This window comes from Astyanax mexicanus, chromosome 13 (genome assembly GCF_023375975.1).
Source record: "Astyanax mexicanus isolate ESR-SI-001 chromosome 13, AstMex3_surface, whole genome shotgun sequence".
Classification (NCBI taxonomy): domain Eukaryota; kingdom Metazoa; phylum Chordata; class Actinopteri; order Characiformes; family Acestrorhamphidae; genus Astyanax; species Astyanax mexicanus.
In genome coordinates, this window is record NC_064420.1 from 41,100,895 (window position 1) to 41,115,635 (window position 14,741).

The following is a 14,741-nucleotide window of genomic DNA, read 5'->3' on the forward strand; positions in this document are numbered from 1 at the left end:
AAAACATGGGCACCGTGGTTCCATCCCCTATATGTTCTATATTAAAAAAAGCCAAAATTGTCCACTATGTTTTCAAACTTGCCAAACTTGAGTCTGCACAGTAGAGGCCAGAAGTGGAGCCAGACTCACCTCCTCTTTTGAGGAGACCCTTTTCTCAGATCAAGTATCTCAGACCACCTTTATGTATATAGCGCAATGTTTCTGCCATAAAAGTGGAGTTCATGTAAGTTTGACTCCATATCACGAACAGAAAGGGTGCAATACAGATACTTTTAATCACTTAATTCCAATTATAACCCTGTCTTTATAAATATAGCAAAATAACATTTAGGAAAACAACTGTGGAAATGAGAACCTGGAGAAGGAATTGGGATGTTCGTCTACAAAATATATGGTTATGGGTAAAGCAACACATCATATTGCAGCCAGACAGCAGTGTCAGTAGTGTTAAACCTGTGATGGCTTCACTTTTAAGAAACGCTGTGCTGTTTATTGGCTAGAATTCCCATATCAGTGCATGCTAAGTCATAATCGTGTATATATGGTATTTCAACTGAAAAATATATATTTAGTGAAGTTCTGAATCGTAATGTGAGAAGTGAAGTGAGAAGTGTGTTTCCATTTGTTTGTGGGCACACGTGTCCACAAGTGTTCGTTGCTGTTTTTGGCCAGCTTGATGCCAGACCTAATACACACTGGTGTGTACACACACACACACACACACACACACACACACACACACACATACAGGTAGTCAGATGCATGGGACAGGCCTGTAGAATGCAAGGTCTCTCTCTAGGTCTTACACATAAACTCTCTGGAGTCACTGGAGAGTTTTAAACCAACGTGACTGTAGCTTTTTAAAGCACGCTTTAGAAGTTTTACTGTACACAAAGCAGCTAATATAGACACACTCTGCTACGTCTCCTTTCTGCTCCATCTATTTTGTGCCCACCGATCCGCGGTTGGTCCTGGAGTGACCGCTGTGGCACCGTACAGTGGTGTAATTCTACCCGAGTGTGAAAGTGTCACTGGATTTCAGGACAACGTTACCACCGCTGTTCCTCCTGCGCGTTTTGGCCCAAAAGCAGCTGGCAGCAGCCGCCGCTGAACAGAAGAACACGGCTAAATGCAGCAGGCCTCGTCCTCATGTGTCAAATGGAGCCGGTCCAGGACTGCGCTGCCAGTTCACTACAGCAGCTGCTGAAAAAATGCCTCACATTGCTGTTTGTGTAAAAAAAAAAGTGGAGCTGTGGAGTGGTGGTAGCAGTTCAGCAATAAAGCTTTCCTCCAAGAAATAACAAACTGCCTGATGTAACATTAGCGGCATGCTGAATTGCAGAGGAACAGTGCCGTCCCTGCTGCCTTTTCTTTCCTGTGTTTGGCTAAATTTAGTGCCCAACAGATCAACAGCCAGGAGAAGTGGCTTGGATTTAGGACTTATTTTTAACTGAGGCCAACAGGGATGAGGCATTTAAACCTGATTACTTATTAGGAGAACTGTCCTTACTGGATGCCTGAATTTTGCAAATTTATTTAAATTTGCTGAAGCCTGATAAATGAGCAGTGGCACCAGTGATTAATTAATTGAATAATTAATGAGATGTAGGCCTATTAATAATGCAGCCCTGTATTATTTTTCACATAAATGTGTTTCCCGTGACCAGGACTGTTTGTTGAGCTGATGTGGGTAAAAATAACCTCCTTAATAGATTTAGAAAATGTAATTCGCTTCAGATTGCGCCTTTTGTGAGCAATTACTCTGTTTATTAATTCATGTTTGGAAATTCTTCACTAATGAAGGGGGTGGGGTGGGTTGGTGGATGGGTGGTGTTTTGAGGAAAATGAGGGAGCGTGGCCCACATAGGCAGGCGAGTGGACTTGGCTGTGAGTGGCTGGCTCTCTTTGCTGTAAGTGCTGAACACTAACACAGTTCAGCTCCCCTTCAACTGGCCTAATACTTGTCTATTCCGATTAGGATTAGTATGTGTTGCAGCGACTCAGGCAGAGCCAGGCAAGGGCTGATAATCTAATAAATCAAGATAAAAAACACAGAGATTGGTTTACTGAGGAGCAGGATTTAGAGCTAGCCATCTCGGAGCGACACGGGGATTAGGCAGGCTTTTGATGCTGCTCTCTACAGGCCGAGGTCGGCCAGGGAGAGAGAGAGTGAGAGAGACAGAGGAGAGAGGGAGAGAGAGAGAGAGGGCTGGTCAGGGCTTTATATTGCCGAATAGACAGGAAGTTTAACTGGCAGTGACAAGGTCAGGGTAGGCCTTGTACAAAAGGCTTTGTTCTATAGGCAGATTAAACGGCTCTTCCCCACTTTTTACACTTTTGGATCTTGTTGGACATGTTGTGAGTTAATCCAGACTGTGGAGGAATTGAGGCAGTGCAGCCTGCACATACACATACACACACACACACATGCACCAATGAGCCATAACATTAATACCACACCCATTTATCTGTCCACTCACTCCTCACTCTATTAGACAATCAAAACTTACTGCTCTACATTGTAGATTTAAAGTCAGATACACATCTGACTTTATCTGTTCCTGTACAGTTTGTGTTGTCTTTCTGTAGTCCTTCATCAGTGATCACAGTAATTCTGATATGACACAGGGTTTAAAAACACCTCTCCTTTATTGTCAGTGGAGCAGATAAAACATACAGTGAGTGTAGAAACAAGGAGATGGTATTAATAATATGGCAAATTGGTGTATATATAAACTGATCAAAACTAATTATTGTTAATAAAAAAGGTGTTTGACTTTTTATTATAAGTTCTATTTTTCTCTCTGTAAAATAATAATAGAAACACATGCAAACATATACATACACTAGGGGTAAAAAGAAAATAATATATGCAGACTTTTTGGGACATTTTATTTATTTTTTGTAGGCTTGAGTTTTGCTGAATGCGTTTGTCATTCTTGTGTGCGTTTGCTTGTTTTTGGCTCTTCTTTGTATTTTGTTAATGCTGTATATTTTGTGTGTTGGCTTTGCGTAGCTGTGGCAACAGGCCAGGCCTGGGCATGTCCAAGGCCTCTATTTAACTTGGGTCTGCATTGTGCCCGATGTTTGGAGCGTTTGTTCATAAGAATTGTCAGCATATCTGAAGCTGAAGTTGCTATTTAGTGTTTTGTTCAGTGCCTGCACAGCATGAAAAAACAGGTTTACTTTGTGTGAAGCTGTGTTTGTTACTTTTCTCTCCAGGGTCTCTTGTCTCTTTGAACAGAGGAGGTACAGTAGTCAAAAAACGTAACTTGGGTAAAAGTTTTGTTATATTAAAATTATTCCTCAGGTAAAATAAAAATAAATATTTTAGTTATTACTTGCATAAAAGAAAAAAACATTTAAATGATACTACCAGTTATGTAATCAGAAATCCTAAAATAATCCAAATAGAACTGCAAAATAAATAATCAACAGTGCTTTAGCACATTCAAAAACCCAATCAAATATACACTTATTGACAAAAAATAACTCGCCTTGGACTTTTACAAGGTTAAAGTGTTTCCCCCTGTAAAATACTTTAAGAGTTTACTTTTGGGTAGTGTACCTCTTGGTGAGAGACTGTTGACTGCTATAACACTCACCCACCATTTTGACCTCACAGATATGCTGTAAGAGTAAAAAGCTTTTGAAAGTACAGTTTGTACAAAAAAGTAAATGTAATCTGCATTTGAGCTGTGCAAGATTACCTCAGTACTGCACAGTCTTCACAAAAGAGATAAAAGAGTGACACGATAGATCTAGCTAGCCATTAGCTTTTTCCTTACGTGCATATATGCACAGAACGTTTATTGTGTTCCAGTGACATTTAAATAAGAGAAACTAGCACAATTTCTTTTCTGTGAAACCCTGTTTAATTAACGGTTATATTTCAGAAGCCTATCTCTTTTATGCTGATCAGCTGATCACCTTTAAGTATGTTGGATTATCTAAGTAACTGCTGACATCATTTAGCTCTGCATAAGCGTATGCTGCTGTTGTTGATAATACCAGCTCAACTTGTATTAGCCTGCATGATCATCTTTTCCTGTTCAGTCTGCTCGCTCATGACGTTCATGCACAGCTACATTCATCACGATTTTTTACATTTACTAGTGGACCTACTATATGAAATTTTTAACCTCAGAAAAAAGTCTAATTTAATTTTTTCTTCTAAAATTAAAGGTATTGAAAAAAGTCCTATTCTGTTGTAAATACTTTTCTCCAGGGACTTGATAAGCTGTGTGTCTGTATTTTTGCATATTTGTGTCAGCAATGGGTGCAACTTTAAGTAGCTAAAAGCATTGCTTAAAAGGAATGTCCTCAAATATCGGGATATATAGTGCATTTCTCTGGGCAAAAGCAGGTTCCCTAAAAGCCGTGGTTCAATTGGATGCTTCAATATATATTTGCTTTATTGAGGTGTTATTTTGATTATTAGGAAATATTTTGTACATTACCTGTTAGTGTAAATATGGTAGTTTGGTAGTATGGTAGTAAATGTTGTAGTTTTACACCCATACCACCCAGAAATAATCTGTAAACTATTAAATTGAATTTGCATCTGTTTTGCACAATTCAGATACTGAACATATATTTTACTTAAAAAATAACTTTAGAATTAGGTATTTTAAATGAAAACACAGTACAATAAGTGTGTAAAAATGGGATAATGTGTTAAATCTCTCAAACTCAGAGGACTGGGAAGGATTTATATGTTCAGAATCTCTCTGAACAGTTCTTGGCTGTATATTAAGAATCCTTTACTTCAGAACGTCCCACTGTGGCTCAGCTGCTGATGCAGGATTTGGGGGCTACAGTGTAAGAGTGTGTTTTTCTGCACCAATATGCCATCTCTGTTTAAATTTGAGAAGTATTTAAACCATTTTGTGATGGTGGAAGACTTTAATGCAGTTCTGAACATGTAGCTGCTTTAATCACTACTGAATCAGTTACATAAATGTAGCAGGAATGCCACATTTTCACAGCCAGAAATGTTGTTTTGTAGTTATTCTAGCCGAGGCTTTAAAAGGCAGTCCAGCGTAGCTAAACCAAGCGTCTTCTCTCTTTCTTGGGAGACATTTAGCAATATCATTTGGCAATTAACACGAAAACGAGAGAGAAATAGAAAAGCCAATTACCTCTCCGAGTTAGCTAAAGGCCATTTTAAACTGTGTGCCCATGACATAATAATGTTTATGGTAAATATTATAGTGGGAGCCAGAAAGAGCCTGGCGTGAGAGGGAGGGAAAAAAGGCATCAATCTGAGACAGAGAATAATTTATTAAGATCTGAGATGCGCCAATTATGTGGAAAGGACCAAAAAGAAAAAAAAAATCAAACTCTCCAGGAACCGCATACATGATTGCAATCTTGATTAAATCCCCCTGGATCTAATGAGTTGATTTTCTGCTGTTAATATTGCATTGGCTGATGATGGATTCGTTAAGATAATGGAACGAAGCTAAAATATAAATGACTCCCTGTCAAGGAGCAGATTTTCGTCATTTTGCGTCTGACACCTCCGCCGTAGGGATTTGCTTAGGCCTTTTTGAGCTCAGATTGGCCAGCTCTGGAATACTGATTTCCTCCTGCCGAGGGCTTGTGTTGCTGGAGTGCGGCCCTTCATATGCACACAGTAAATATACCAAAATATGCTCTTTTTTCTCAGAACTGGGCAGAACCCATCCAAAACATCCATTTATCTGTCCAGTAACTGGAGGGGGATTTAACAAAATAACAGAATTTTAAAGAGACAGAACATAGACCTCATGCCCCTTCTCCTCACAGTGTAAACTGCATATAAATTTAAGTCTTTACCTTTCTTGTCCCATGACGAAGCTTTTATGCCCCACCACCAACCTAAAATTAACTCATTATATTAACTCAGACTCTCTCTCAGTCTTAGCTCCACTTATCAAAAATGGCCTGGCCCTTAAGAACCTGCCTGAACTCCAACCTGAAGTTCTCAGAAGCTGTGTCTCAGAACTGTTCACTGTCTCATACATGTGAAAATCTGGATCACTGTTATAGGGAACACATTAGTCATTATAGGTTTGAGCTTACCACTGTGTGACAGCGACTGAATCTTCCTCACTGCGTCCGAAAAAGGATTGAGGGTTTTCCATGTCCGATAGGGCTATGAAGGGATCTGTTCAATACAATTAAGTATTTTTAACTTTATTTAAGGTTTATGGGGTAAATTTCTTTTACTTTTTTATTTCTGTTATGATCAACAATTTGTGATTTCTGATACAGACTGTATCACCCCCTTTTTATCACTGTAGTGGTCTGATCATTTTAGTCCTAAAAAAGTTGCTTTTTGGACATCTGTGTGTCGTTTTTAGTCTCAGAATGCTTTTAACTGTCAGAGATCAATCAATTATGAATTATTTTGATAATTGGATCTATACAGGTCCTAGGTTTGGGGTTTATATAGGTCCAGTGCTTTTTGCTGAAAAACCTTTGAAGACCCCCCTTCCTTTTTTTAGTTTTGCAGCTGACTAATTAAAGTGGATGGTTGTTCTCCATCAATATTAGCACTGTATGCCAGAATTAGTACACACTTGTCAGAAACTTATCAAGTAAATGAAGTTAGCGAGACTAGCATCTTAAACTCTACTGCCATTGTAAGGGAAACAAAGGAAATATTTTTTTTCCTGAACTGTGTCCTTTCCCTGTTTTTTTTTTTTTTTCTAAGCAAACAATGATCTATCCCTGAGTGGAAAATGCGGTGAACGGCCGCGGACTGAAGGCCATGCCTGCCGATGAACTGTTTGTATTGACTTGTTTTTTTTTTTAGAGATGAATAAATGATGAAGCCTGTCTTGGGTGCAGAATCTGGCCCGCTTGGTCCGCCTCTCTCGCTTTTAAATGGCCTGTCACTTAGGTCAACAAGACGGCTGAAATTTGCACTATGTAGCATATTGATCACTTTTCATACATGAGTAACACGAGTGGTTTGCACAGCAGTGCGGCGGAAACATAATGCAAAAAGCATTAATAATCATCATACAGGATACTAGACTGGGGATTAGTGGAGATTACATAGGCGCGGGCAGCGAGAGCCGTTAGCTTGAGATCATGCATCATAAGAAGGCTGGGTGGTTATGGTAACATAGCTAATCAAACATGGCTGTCAAGACCCATCTGGTTAACTGGAAGTTCAATAGCGCAGTGAAATACGGGGCTTTTCAGAGAAGGATTCTAAAAATACACCACAACCATGCAATCAAGGGTCATTAGGCCTTGCCGAGTATCCCTCAGATCTTGGCGAGCGCAAATGCAAAGTTTTGATTTTTATGACATTTCCAGATTGTGCTGTTAGATGTCATAAGAAGTGCTTCCACAAATGTCCCTCTTTCTCTAATCATCTTAATCGCCATTGTAGTCCATTTTCATGCTCGGCCTGGCCCCTGACCCCCTGCCTCCTCCGCGCTCGCTGTGATATTACCAGGGAAACCTCACCCTCACCCCTTTTCTTCCATGTGTCACTTTTTTTGTCTCGTAACATGGTTTTGCTAAAACGTTTTTTTTTTAATCAATCAAGTATAAGGCAGAAAAGGGGCTTTGTCACGCCCGGGCTGGGGTTGCTTGACGCTCGCTTTGCATAGTGACAGGTCCTCAAAGGGACAGAAAGGAATATTTTGGGGGGAAAATGGGGGTTTCCATGGAGCCGGCACTTGTTGCGCATCGCTCCCCATTCTTCACTCCCACGTGAGCGCGCTATTTCAAAGAGACGGACAACAAAAATTAGGGCAGGAGGGCAGGACGGGGCACTGAGGTAGCTTGCCCTCGGCCCGGGCCTGTCCTCTCCAGCAGGCAGCGGAGAATAGCACCCAGAAGTGACAGCAAAAAAGGAGGCCTACCCGCCTCTGTCAACTCTGCATAAGAAGCGCTATTAAGTAAATGTTCGATTTTTCATTGTGCCACGGTTGCTGAATAGAGGCCCAGAGGGGAGCACACAGGATCTGAAAGGACCAAAGCTAGAGAGGAAAGGCCATGTGCGCTCATGGCTCCGGTCGCAAGTCGTCAGTATCATGTAATTATAAATGGCAGATTTTTTTCTTTTCTTTTTTTTTTTCTTCAGTTTTTTAAAAAAGAAACATCCAGGCTGTGCAAAGTGGAGGGAGTTTCTGATTGTATTACACTAATAAACACAGCCAGGACATGAAAACAATGGGTTAGTCATATATTCAAACAAAAATGATTGTTAGCTCAAGATTTATTGTCTCTATTTTGAGTGTGTATTTTCCTGTTTTTAGGTGTGTGACAGGCTCTTATGTGGTACTTAACATCTGTTCCCGCAATTCAGAACCTATATATAGTGCTATGCTGTAAAAATGTAAAAGAAAAGTCACACCCTGCTTCATTAATTTAAAGTCCATTTGAACCATTAATTTGCTTTATGGCATTCATTTTTTATCAGATATTTCTGAGAAAAAAAGATAATTCAACAGCAAAAAAGGGGGAGAGGAAAATAAGTAAAAAAATAATAAACATAGAGTTTAAACAATGATTAGAATTTTTTTATCAGCAATAGTAAGATTCAGAGAATATATGACTACTTACAACCATTCAAGAACACCACAATCTGAATCTGAAAACTGTGATCTTTGAGAGAGACAGACAGAGAGAGAGATTTCTGACGAATCCGAATTCAAGTGTACTGGAGCATCATTGGTCACATATGAAAACATGTTCAGAGATAGAAATTAGACAGTACTTTGTGTACGACTGATTTAATGAGACAAATTAATAAAAATGCTAACTAACTGTGTAATTCTTCTGCTTTTATTACTGTTGATTTGCGATGCAGCCATTTTGGATACTGAATGATCTCACCTTTTGGAAATGCAAGTAATACACCGGCATGTGCCTGTAAAGTATGATTGTGAGACCTTCTGTTATGACTGTGGATGTGAATTCTGCCAGAGCTGCTTGTCTATTCTCACAGACATTTGTAGGCAGACACCACCAGTCATAGTCATTACCACCCACTGTCCACTGTGTGTGCAAATGCCTTTTGTGACATATTCCTGGTATACACATGACACTGTAAATTGAGGAATAAAACATGCCTGCACAAATTCTAAAATTGGATTGTCCTATACATCTGGCACCCACTATCAGACCTTGTTTGAACTCCAACATTTGAAATGGCCTTACCCTGAACATGCTGGCCCAGTGTTCGGTCCCACTCACAATATAGTACCTCACAACTTCGTGATCAATTTACATACTGCAATGCCATGACTTTTGGCATGGCAGAGTAAGAGAATGTATTTATTGTTGTTTAAAATCAGGGAACTTTTTTCATTTGAATTGAAGTTGATGGATAAAGGTTTTTGAGCATTACAATTGGTCCATTTACTAAGTCAAAGTGTTTTTCTTTTCTTTTTTCACTGTGACATTATGTTCTAAATGTATGCCGTTATTTTGCTACTTTATTCATCACTACATAAGAAGTGTAAGACTGGATAGGTACTAGAATAAGCAAGAGAAGTCCAGGCCTGCTGGTAGGTTGATTGTCCCAGAATCTGTATTCCTGCATATGGGCATATTTAAGCTGAATTCATTCCAGTTATGTTTTCTTTTTTTTTTTCTACCACAGTTGTTCCACGGTTGTGATCTCAGCACAAGAACGTGACAGACTGTGATTAGCTCTTTTACCGCTCTTTGCACTCTTTTCACACTGGTGTATTCTTCTCGGCTTTGGGAATGGCTTAATAGGGTCAAGGTTTCTCGCGTGTCAGGACTCTGTTAAACAATTTGCAATCATTTCCATAGCATCAACAGCGACCACAATATCAGACAAGGTTACTGCCGGCATTCAGCATTCACCACTCCACGTCATGGAAATGACAATTATATCGTGTGTGGGATTTTTTTTTTTTTTTTAAGTGATGAAAAGCCCTAGTGTGTTGGCTTCCCTTTCTCTTTCTCTCAGTCTCGTGATGTATCGGTGCCACGCCTCCCTTCTGGCTTCATTAAAAGGTGCAGTGTGTTCTTGATTGAGTTACTTAACCAATAAACCTAACCAATAAGCCTTTCCTGGCAGGAAGCAAAAGGTAGGCTCTAAATGTCAGGTTTTCATGTCGGCCGTCCACTGCCTAATTTCCTTGCCAAAGGGAGCCCGGCCATATGTGTCAATAATTGGTGAGCTGGTTTGTCTTTGAGATCCTCCACAATCTGCTGCCAGTCTGCAGTAAAGGTTAAGGGAGTGCTGGGATATCTTCATGGCATTTTATCATGCAAGGCATGCCCTGTTTCCTGATGAATATATTAAAATTATTACTGTGCAAACAGACTTTCTAATTACTGACCTGCTTGCCATTGTACTCTGCGCTCTCTGTTCATGTGTTTTTTCCTGCCTCTCTCTCTCTCTCACTCTCTGTGTCTCTCGCCCTCTTTCTCTCCATGCCTTGTTTATTTATCTGCACCAGTGAATACGGAATAGTCAGAGCAATGTCATTTCCATCCACATGAAAATGATTTTGAAAATGCCAATCTTTCCTATTATACAGTGTAATTACAGGCCCTTTATCATATCTTTAACTGATGGGGAGATCCTCGCGAGGGTAAATATCTCATCGAGCCTTCAGGCATTGCTTAACTTGTGAAAAAAAAGCTTTTCTTGTACGTGAAGACATCCATTCAATTATTTTTATTCATTTTACACGTGCACTAAACTGGCGAAACATTTAATGGCACTTCTCTGTTATTGTAAAAAAAAAAAAGCTTTTTTTTTTGTTACCGTGCCTTTGAGCTGAGCTCCTTAACTGCATCCCAAAGCCTAAGCTGCAGCTGAGGCAGGCTGCATTTCCTGTCCACTATTTTCCTCATACAGAAGAATTCTGTTCCAAAATACAGAAAGCCCACGTGTGTTCATCCAAGAAATTCAGGTGACATGAATTTGAGGATGCAGCTGATGTATCCTTCACGACCCTCAGTTACCCGCAATTTTCTGTGCACATACATCGTAAAAGAAAAAAAAAACAGCATGTTACAATTGGTTTAAAAAGTAATAAGTAAGTAAGTAGTACGTTTTTATGAACATAATTAATTAAATATCATTTTATAAATATAATTAATCAATTATTTTTTTGAAGCACAAGTTTTCACACAATTGCAAGAGGCAGGACCTCTATAGAGACATCACCATAAAGCCTCATAAATATTCAGTGTGTGTGACCAACAGGCCACTAAGAAGTCTTCTTAGGACAGTCCAACTGCAGACCCATGTACCTCGCAGCTTGTATAGAAATCAATGTAAATGGGCAGAATTACAGTGCAGTGACCAAATAGGTGAAAACTATTAATGCATTGTTATTTTTTCATAACATCACAAAAACTAGGTGAGTTGTTTTTAAACCTCATTTCTCGCAGGTTTCGAATTCACCTAAACTTTAATTGTTTTTCACGTGCCTGAGTTGCTGTTGTTCCTAAACATTAGGCATTTTCAATAATAAACTTTTATTATTATTCTTTACAATCGTTTAACGATATTTGGCAGACTGTATAGCAAAGTCAGACTGTATGGCTAGGATATAAATTTTTATACTTGTAAAAATTCATCTAAATGAAACACCTGGATTTATTGATTAAGAGGTGTACCCCAATTATTTTATTCATACAGTAAATTTATGTACATACAGATTTAATTGAAGATCAGTTCAAAGTGAAACCTGAGTAATAGGGTTATAGTTATAGGTGTGTCTGCTATGTGGCTGAAATATTTGTGAGAATGAAGAATGCCGTACTTTCTCATGACAGAAAACTTGGCAAAAGTTCTTAACTGATGATCATAAATCTCAGATATGCACTTCATTACCTCCACAATTATGTGCGTGTTCTTGTTACTTTGGTGAGGTATGAGAAATATGAGGTGGCTTACAAAACGCTCTCACATTCCTCTCTATTTTTGATAGGCTTTTGTTCGTCACCTCATGCTGCCGCCTAGCAGGTTCCTCCAGTTAGAAAGCCAAAAAAGCGCAACATTTCTATTTTCTCTATTTTCCTGTCTGTATTGCAGTTGTGAGTGCTGATGTGAGCCTGCATGTGCCACCCTCACTGCCAATGCTGCACTAAACGCTCTAGTGTTATCCTGCTCTTTGTGGAGACATACCCCCTGTGAAGTGCATGTAAAACTGGGGAATAACTGCATTAAGTCTGGCAGAGCTCATACAGTGAACATATACCTAAAATACTCATCACTGTTTCTACAAATATTTTCCTTTTTTATCAGTTCCACTGGACATTTAGGAGGACTGTGTATTTCTATAATTACAAAGCCTAGTTGATTCTCTTTCTCTGTATACTTCATTATCCTCCTTTCACCTTGTTCTTCAATGCTATTATTTCGGTGGTGGTCATTTTCAGCACTGCACTGACACTGATGTGCTAGTGTTTTGTTGTTACTGTGAGTTATGCTGTGTATATATGAGTGAATCAGACACAGCAGTGCTGCAGGATTTTTTTTTTAAACACATAAAACACTCCTAATTAATGCTCCATCTTGTAGTGGTAAAGTTAAAGACTCATCTGTTGCTGTACAGTTTGTGTTGGTCATCCTCAAGTCCTTCATTAATGGGCACAGGAAGCTGCAAACAGGATGCTGCCCATAGGATATTTCTGGTTGGTGTACTGTTCTTAGTCTAGCAATGACACCGAGGTGTTTAAAAACACCAGCAGCACTGCTGTGTCTGATCCACTCATACAAGTGCAACACACACTAACAGACCACCACCACTTCAGTGTCACTGCAGTGCTGAGAATGACCCACCCCCCCAAATGATACACTGTGGGGATCTGACCACTGAAGAACAGAATCAAAAGAAGGAAAATAAAATGTGCAGAGAAAAGGCTCAAAACACAAAATAAATGAGTTGATTCTGAAATGTCTAGTTTACATTGTGTAATTTTACTTTTTAACAGCACCTTTTGGATTGATTTGAACAGAAAGATGTTACTGACAATTTTATTGCAGGTTCTTTCCAGTTAGAAAGCCAAAAAATGCAACGTTTCCTTTCCCCCCCTATTCTTCTGTCTATGTTCCTGTTGTGAGTGCTCATTCTCTTGTAAGCCCACATGTGCCACCACCAACACCACCATGGCCGCTTGCCTAAACGCTCCATGTTATCCTCCTCTTTGTGGACGCGTACCGCCTGCGCCACAACGTGCGAAAGGGCAAGTCGGTTGTTTACTCTGCTGCGGAGATGTTGCGCAGTGGTTTGATCAGGGGAGTTGATAGGAGCTGCAATTTAAAGAGAGGACAGCACAGCCCCTAACAAAAACAATTAAAGGAAAATGGAAGACGGCCCCCAAGGGTTAAAAATAGAAAATTAGCAACATGCATGCCGGAATGCATGGCTCCCCCCAAACTTACTGGGCCCGCATTGTTATGTACGATCGGATCTGCCAGTTCCTCCTCTAAGCTCCTTGTCACATTTTGACTTAATGAAGTGCAACTTAGAAGGGAATTGGGTTCATCATGCTAGTCGCACGATGCTCCCTTGTTGTAGCAAACAGGAGCAGCATGGGACCAAAGCGCTACAGCGCGAGTCGTTATCATTCCGGTCAGTCTGTTTAACACAAAATTAAACAAAGAACTAATTAGTGCCTCATGAATTAATAACTGCACTGTTGCCGAGTAGAAGTTAGGTTGCTGAGGGGAGATATAAAATAAGTAGGGAGACCAGGTTCGAATTATTATTACTTTTTCACTCGCGTGTGCTCTCAAGGTTAGGAAACTTTGTGAGCTGTCACAGTCACTCAAGTACATGTAATGTGGAGGGAGGGGGGCTGAATAAGAGAAAGAGAGAGAGGCAGAGAGAGACAGAGAAAAAAGGGAGGACAGAATAATGCTTCTCTGTGTTCAGGCATGGACAGATGGCAGAGCTGTCCTTTAAGAAGACTTACACTGGTAAAGAAGTGCATGCAAAATTGGGATATAGCTGCTTTAAGACAGGCAGAGCTCATACAGTAAACATATGTCCTTTATCCATGCAGAGACAGTCTGCATAGGAGGTTAGCAAATATTCAAACATAATCAAATGAAATGTCTTAAATAGATGATTTAGAAAAATACCAGATTTCCCCGAAAATCTAATGTAATTAACCAGTTGTGACTTGTTTGTCGCTTTTGGAAGTCAATTCAATAAAAAAAATAGATTATAGATTTATAACATTCTTATTAATTTTGCATGGTTATTGGACATGTAAGATTATGTTAAATATAAACACGTTTAGCACATTGGAAACAGAGGTTTTTAATTGGTGAAATGAAGAAAATTGCAATATGTCAGACTAACTAAAGACTCTAAAGGGTTAATACATATATGTACACATAGGCGTAGGAACCGGGGGGGATGGGTGGGACATGTCCCACCCAATATTAGAAACAGGTGCATTTGTCCCCCCCAAAAATGATATCAGTTCGCTCAGGTCAGCTGTACTATTAATGAGGAGACAGACCGGACCAATCACGGAGCCGGTTCAGGTATTAAGTCACGCCTCTCAGTAGAAACAGCCAATCAGCTTGCTGGTTTTGCGGCGCGCGGAGCAGAGGCAGTTTGCTGTTGGGGAAGCCCCGTCCCCTCGCTGTGAGATTTAGCAGCGGGATCGGGACGCAGCAGCTTCAGCTGATTTTAAAACAGAGATGAATATACGGAGATTTTACTAAAATAAAGGTAACGATAGGCTAACCACTTCAACTGTGATGATATGTTTCTGATAGCTGG